The sequence below is a fragment of the Drosophila ananassae genome, chromosome XL (genome assembly GCF_017639315.1).
Source record: "Drosophila ananassae strain 14024-0371.13 chromosome XL, ASM1763931v2, whole genome shotgun sequence".
Taxonomy (NCBI): Eukaryota; Metazoa; Arthropoda; class Insecta; order Diptera; family Drosophilidae; genus Drosophila; species Drosophila ananassae.
In genome coordinates, this window is record NC_057931.1 from 1,821,265 (window position 1) to 1,829,711 (window position 8,447).

Below are 8,447 nucleotides of genomic sequence, written 5' to 3' on the forward strand. Positions count from 1 at the left end.
GACAGGTAGACAAATGGGGCTCTCTTGGGGATGGCAGTACTGAGTGTCTTGGAGCCACGGTACTCACGACTTCTCGGCACGCAGTAACATTCCCCATACAAAACAATGAATTTTCGCTCACGATGACCCCAAATCGTGACACGCGCAGAAAAACAACGTGTGTCGCTTTAACTTTGCCATCATTAAGTGAATATTACCGTTCTGGACTGGAAATTGCGATGCAGGGATTGGGGAAGTGTCGGCCATCATGGATTTCAGTACCGTTTTTTTCGAATTTATGAGAGAATACTTAGATTAACCCTTCACCTGTCTTTAACATTGTTCAATCTTTATTTTAAGTTATGTACATGTACCTAGAAGAAAAAACAATCCATCAATGAAACAGAACGAGTTAAAAATGCTGAAATTATAAAAAGGAAGCATTATTGTGCTTTTTTATTGCCGTATTAATAAGGCTTTGCTTGCGAAAATGTTCTTAGAACGTTAAACCCATGGGGCCAGTGAAGGGATAATCGATACAAATTTCTGGCAAAGTGAGGGTGAGGGGATGGTGGAAATCCACCTTCTGCTGATTTCTGTTCGCCTGGTACTTCAGATTTTCTGCCATACGAATTTCGTGCAATTGGCGCAACATTTTGGGCGGCGCAATATCGACACTTTTCAAACTCATATTTTAGGCATTTCGCAATGGATTTAAATATTTAAAAAACTATAATTAAATAATATACTATTCATATTTTATAAAAACATGCATTCTTAAAATTCATATCCTCCCGATCATCCTTTTTTTAATCCCTCCCTATTAAATTTGGGCCAGCGGCGCCAAAATTTTTCCTCGATTTCAGTCAATTTTGCCCGTGGCCAGATTTGAAGTACTAGGCGAACAGAAATCAGCAGAAGGTGGCCGAAACCAAGCAGTTCAAGCAGTTCGAATGACTTTTTCTGACTTGGCCAGGTGTGGGAAAGGGAAGAAGGCCGCTTAGGGTGGCACTCTACCCTCCTATGATCCCTTATGGAATGGGGATTACTGAATCTTACTCCATTGGGGGGAACGAGATAGGGCAACCGAGCGGGACAGGTAGATAAATTAGGCTGATGTAGTGATGGGGAAGCAGGTGTGATTTGGCACGACATTAGGCACGCCACCTCGGCACGATGCACCTTCCCCCATAGGATCCAATGCATTTTCACTCACGCGAGCCCCAATTCGTGACACGCGTAGAAAAACAACGTGTGCCATTTTGACTTTGCCATCATTAAGAGAAGTTTCCCGTTCTAGACTGGAAATTTGAATGCAGAGATTGGCCAAATGTCGGCCATCATGGATTTTAGTACCGTTTTATTCAATTTTAAGCAACTGTAAGTTGGAACATCTATCGCATTAGGGGAAAAGGGACGCAAAATACCGCCGTAAACTAGCTTTATCTCCCTCTCACAGTGCAGAAAAATCTGTGCACTGCTTGCTTTGACGTCACTCTGCGACCTTCTGCTGGTTTCTGTTGGCCTGGTGCTTCAGATTTTTTCCCATACGAATTTTAAGAAATTTGCGGCCGCCAAGGCGCTTTTTTCCAAGCTCATATCTCGGCTAATTCTTAACGGATTTTGGAAAGGGATGTAATTTTGAAACCAGGACATCATTATCCTTCGATCTGCATCAAAAGTTGTTTAAAATCGGACAATAAAATTTTCGCCGATTTTTGCAAAAAATCCTGATGGTACCCCTTGCAAAAATTTCAAAAATCGGTCGATTTTTTTTTGTTCGATTTTTGAAATGTTGGGATGCAGTTGAAAGGATATTGAAGTCGTGATTCCAAAACGGTAATTGGATTCCCAATCGACAAAGGAACTGCAGAGATATTTGCTAAAAACTTCATCAAAAATGTACATTATTGCCAATCGAATTCCTCCGTCTGAGGATCAGTATTTCTGAGACTGTAATTTGGTAAAGCATCTTTGCCACTTCGAATCCAATTTTGGCTATTGACTAAAAGTATTTCCGCAAATAAAACACACACATCATTTATTTGTATATATTTGTTTTATATTTTACCTTTACCCTGCAGTTACCATTCCATGTTTTGTATTTAAGATAAATTGGATCGTGGATAAATTGGAACTCCAGATACGTTCTTTTCACTCATGCTATTTTCCGCGGTATTCGTCCTTACACCTTAACGTGCCGCAGCTATTTGTGGGAGGCCGCCTTTGTGTCCATTTTGTTCATGATACCCTGCAGAAGAATATTTCTCATATCCAGGAGACACCTTCCGTAATCCCGGTGATGTGGGGAAATCAATATTATATTGGCTAAGTCTATGATTTATTGTCCTTCGTGAGAGGCGGGGAATTCAAATTCCGGTTCATTCATCGATATTTTTAGTTCGCCAAGATAGTGGTGAGAAATTCAAAATAATTTACTAGAGGTGAGAAATTTAAAAACAGGTTCAATCATCGATATTTTTAGATCGAAAGTTAGAGGTGAGAAATTCAAATAAAATACTAGAGGTGAGATATTTAAAATGCGGTTCAATCATCGATAGTTTTAGATCTGGTTAGAGGTGGGAAATTCAAAATAATTTACTGAAGGAGAGAAGCTTCGGAACCATTCAGATTATCGATATTTTTAGTTCCCTTCGTTAGAGGTGGGAAATTTGAAACCTTTCGCTGGCGGTGGATAATTCAAAATACGTATATATAATTGTTATTTAAAATTATCGTTTGCCTGTTGATGCTCAATCCGTTTCATAAATTAAAACTCTACATTATTAAATAAAAACTTTGTTAGCTAGGTTTGATACAAATATACTGTTTCTACTCTAAGTTCCAAGATCGGGAAGGTATAAAATTCTATGATCTGCCGAGTACTAGCATGATCTGCGAGTTATAGACACTTGCCTTTCAGAAACAAAAATAATTGAGACCCGGTTCTTTAAGTATTTTTATTTGTTCTAATTATGAACTTTTGATGAACGTTTTAGTGAATATTTTAACTGTTTCGCAATGGATTCAAATACTTCAGATTTTTTCCCATACGATTTTTAAGAAATTTGCGCCGCGTTTGGACCGCCAAGGCTAAACTTTGGAAACGCATATCTTGGCCATTTCTTGAAGGATTTGGAAAAGGGATATCATTTTGCAATCAGGACTTCGATATCCTTCGAACTGCATCCCAGGATTTTGAAAATCGGGCAAAAAAAATTCGACCGATTTTTGAAATTTTTGCAAGGGGTACCATCAGGATTTTTTGCAAAAATCTGCGAAAATTTTATTGTCCGATTTTAAGCAACTTTTGATGCAGATCGAAGGATAATGATGTCCTGGTTACAAAATGACATCCCTTTCCAAAATCCGTTAAGAAATGGCCGAGATATGAGCTTGGAAAAAAACGACTTGGCGGCCGCAAATTTCTTAGAAATCGTATGGCAGAAAATCTGAAGCACCAGGCCAACAGAAACCAGCAGAAGGTGGACGAAACCAAGCAGTGCAAGCAGTGCAGTGACGTCAGAGCAATTATTTTTATCTGGTCATAAGGGGGGAGCGGGACAAACAGATCTGAATATATAACGGCCTAGCCTTGCCTCCCTTTTCACCTAATGCAATGGAGATCCAACTTAGACTTCATGGGGGGGAATGGGACAATGCACTAAGAGGGAGACAGGTAGACAAATGGGGCTCTCTTGGGGATGGCAGTACTGAGTGTCTTGGAGCCACGGTACTCACGACTTCTCGGCACGCAGTAACATTCCCCATACAAAACAATGAATTTTCGCTCACGATGACCCCAAATCGTGACACGCGCAGAAAAACAACGTGTGTCGCTTTAACTTTGCCATCATTAAGTGAATATTACCGTTCTGGACTGGAAATTGCGATGCAGGGATTGGGGAAGTGTCGGCCATCATGGATTTCAGTACCGTTTTTTTCGAATTTATGAGAGAATACTTAGATTAACCCTTCACCTGTCTTTAACATTGTTCAATCTTTATTTTAAGTTATGTACATGTACCTAGAAGAAAAAACAATCCATCAATGAAACAGAACGAGTTAAAAATGCTGAAATTATAAAAAGGAAGCATTATTGTGCTTTTTTATTGCCGTATTAATAAGGCTTTGCTTGCGAAAATGTTCTTAGAACGTTAAACCCATGGGGCCAGTGAAGGGATAATCGATACAAATTTCTGGCAAAGTGAGGGTGAGGGGATGGTGGAAATCCACCTTCTGCTGATTTCTGTTCGCCTGGTACTTCAGATTTTCTGCCATACGAATTTCGAGCAATGGGCGCAACATTTTGGGCGGCGCAATATCGACACTTTTCAAACTCATATTTTAGGCATTTCGCAATGGATTTAAATATTTAAAAAACTATAATTAAATAATATACTATTCATATTTTATAAAAACATGCATTCTTAAAATTCATATCCTCCCGATCATCCTTTTTTTAATCCCTCCCTATTAAATTTGGGCCAGCGGCGCCAAAATTTTTCCTCGATTTCAGTCAATTTTGCCCGTGGCCAGATTTGAAGTACTAGGCGAACAGAAATCAGCAGAAGGTGGCCGAAACCAAGCAGTTCAAGCAGTTCGAATGACTTTTTCTGACTTGGCCAGGTGTGGGAAAGGGAAGAAGGCCGCTTAGGGTGGCACTCTACCCTCCTATGATCCCTTATGGAATGGGGATTACTGAATCTTACTCCATTGGGGGGAACGAGATAGGGCAACCGAGCGGGACAGGTAGATAAATTAGGCTGATGTAGTGATGGGGAAGCAGGTGTGATTTGGCACGACATTAGGCACGCCACCTCGGCACGATGCACCTTCCCCCATAGGATCCAATGCATTTTCACTCACGCGAGCCCCAATTCGTGACACGCGTAGAAAAACAACGTGTGCCATTTTGACTTTGCCATCATTAAGAGAAGTTTCCCGTTCTAGACTGGAAATTTGAATGCAGAGATTGGCCAAATGTCGGCCATCATGGATTTTAGTACCGTTTTATTCAATTTTAAGCAACTGTAAGTTGGAACATCTATCGCATTAGGGGAAAAGGGACGCAAAATACCGCCGTAAACTAGCTTTATCTCCCTCTCACAGTGCAGAAAAATCTGTGCACTGCTTGCTTTGACGTCACTCTGCGACCTTCTGCTGGTTTCTGTTGGCCTGGTGCTTCAGATTTTTTCCCATACGAATTTTAAGAAATTTGCGGCCGCCAAGGCGCTTTTTTCCAAGCTCATATCTCGGCTAATTCTTAACGGATTTTGGAAAGGGATGTAATTTTGAAACCAGGACATCATTATCCTTCGATCTGCATCAAAAGTTGTTTAAAATCGGACAATAAAATTTTCGCCGATTTTTGCAAAAAATCCTGATGGTACCCCTTGCAAAAATTTCAAAAATCGGTCGATTTTTTTTTTGTTCGATTTTTGAAATGTTGGGATGCAGTTGAAAGGATATTGAAGTCGTGATTCCAAAACGGTAATTGGATTCCCAATCGACAAAGGAACTGCAGAGATATTTGCTAAAAACTTCATCAAAAATGTACATTATTGCCAATCGAATTCCTCCGTCTGAGGATCAGTATTTCTGAGACTGTAATTTGGTAAAGCATCTTTGCCACTTCGAATCCAATTTTGGCTATTGACTAAAAGTATTTCCGCAAATAAAACACACACATCATTTATTTGTATATATTTGTTTTATATTTTACCTTTACCCTGCAGTTACCATTCCATGTTTTGTATTTAAGATAAATTGGATCGTGGATAAATTGGAACTCCAGATACGTTCTTTTCACTCATGCTATTTTCCGCGGTATTCGTCCTTACACCTTAACGTGCCGCAGCTATTTGTGGGAGGCCGCCTTTGTGTCCATTTTGTTCATGATACCCTGCAGAAGAATATTTCTCATATCCAGGAGACACCTTCCGTAATCCCGGTGATGTGGGGAAATCAATATTATATTGGCTAAGTCTATGATTTATTGTCCTTCGTGAGAGGCGGGGAATTCAAATTCCGGTTCATTCATCGATATTTTTAGTTCGCCAAGATAGTGGTGAGAAATTCAAAATAATTTACTAGAGGTGAGAAATTTAAAAACAGGTTCAATCATCGATATTTTTAGATCGAAAGTTAGAGGTGAGAAATTCAAATAAAATACTAGAGGTGAGATATTTAAAATGCGGTTCAATCATCGATAGTTTTAGATCTGGTTAGAGGTGGGAAATTCAAAATAATTTACTGAAGGAGAGAAGCTTCGGAACCATTCAGATTATCGATATTTTTAGTTCCCTTCGTTAGAGGTGGGAAATTTGAAACCTTTCGCTGGCGGTGGATAATTCAAAATACGTATATATAATTGTTATTTAAAATTATCGTTTGCCTGTTGATGCTCAATCCGTTTCATAAATTAAAACTCTACATTATTAAATAAAAACTTTGTTAGCTAGGTTTGATACAAATATACTGTTTCTACTCTAAGTTCCAAGATCGGGAAGGTATAAAATTCTATGATCTGCCGAGTACTAGCATGATCTGCGAGTTATAGACACTTGCCTTTCAGAAACAAAAATAATTGAGACCCGGTTCTTTAAGTATTTTTATTTGTTCTAATTATGAACTTTTGATGAACGTTTTAGTGAATATTTTAACTGTTTCGCAATGGATTCAAATACTTCAGATTTTTTCCCATACGATTTTTAAGAAATTTGCGCCGCGTTTGGACCGCCAAGGCTAAACTTTGGAAACGCATATCTTGGCCATTTCTTGAAGGATTTGGAAAAGGGATATCATTTCGCAATCAGGACATCGATATCCTTCGAACTGCATCCGAGGATTTTTAAAATCGGGCAAAAAAAATTCGACCAGATTTTCGCGATTTTTGCAAGGGGTACCATCAGGATTTTTTGCAAAAATCTGCGAAAATTTTATTGTCCGATTTTAAGCAACTTTTGATGCAGATCGAAGGATAATGATGTCCTGGTTACAAAATGACATCCCTTTCCAAAATCCGTTAAGAAATGGCCGAGATATGAGCTTGGAAAAAAACGACTTGGCGGCCGCAAATTTCTTAGAAATCGTATGGCAGAAAATCTGAAGCACCAGGCCAACAGAAACCAGCAGAAGGTGGACGAAACCAAGCAGTGCAAGCAGTGCAGTGACGTCAGAGCAATTATTTTTATCTGGTCATAAGGGGGGAGCGGGACAAACAGATCTGAATATATAACGGCCTAGCCTTGCCTCCCTTTTCACCTAATGCAATGGAGATCCAACTTAGACTTCATGGGGGGGAATGGGACAATGCACTAAGAGGGAGACAGGTAGACAAATGGGGCTCTCTTGGGGATGGCAGTACTGAGTGTCTTGGAGCCACGGTACTCACGACTTCTCGGCACGCAGTAACATTCCCCATACAAAACAATGAATTTTCGCTCACGATGACCCCAAATCGTGACACGCGCAGAAAAACAACGTGTGTCGCTTTAATTTTGCCATCATTAAGTGAATATTACCGTTCTGGACTGGAAATTGCGATGCAGGGATTGGGGAAGTGTCGGCCATCATGGATTTCAGTACCGTTTTTTTCGAATTTATGAGAGAATACTTAGATTAACCCTTCACCTGTCTTTAACATTGTTCAATCTTTATTTTAAGTTATGTACATGTACCTAGAAGAAAAAACAATCCATCAATGAAACAGAACGAGTTAAAAATGCTGAAATTATAAAAAGGAAGCATTATTGTGCTTTTTTATTGCCGTATTAATAAGGCTTTGCTTGCGAAAATGTTCTTAGAACGTTAAACCCATGGGGCCAGTGAAGGGATAATCGATACAAATTTCTGGCAAAGTGAGGGTGAGGGGATGGTGGAAATCCACCTTCTGCTGATTTCTGTTCGCCTGGTACTTCAGATTTTCTGCCATACGAATTTCGAGCAATGGGCGCAACATTTTGGGCGGCGCAATATCGACACTTTTCAAACTCATATTTTAGGCATTTCGCAATGGATTTAAATATTTAAAAAACTATAATTAAATAATATACTATTCATATTTTATAAAAACATGCATTCTTAAAATTCATATCCTCCCGATCATCCTTTTTTTAATCCCTCCCTATTAAATTTGGGCCAGCGGCGCCAAAATTTTTCCTCGATTTCAGTCAATTTTGCCCGTGGTCAGATTTGAAGTACTAGGCGAACAGAAATCAGCAGAAGGTGGCCGAAACCAAGCAGTTCAAGCAGTTCGAATGACTTTTTCTGACTTGGCCAGGTGTGGGAAAGGGAAGAAGGCCGCTTAGGGTGGCACTCTACCCTCCTATGATCCCTTATGGAATGGGGATTACTGAATCTTACTCCATTGGGGGGAACGAGATAGGGCAACCGAGCGGGACAGGTAGATAAATTAGGCTGATGTAGTGATGGGGAAGCAGGTGTGATTTGGCACGACATTTGGC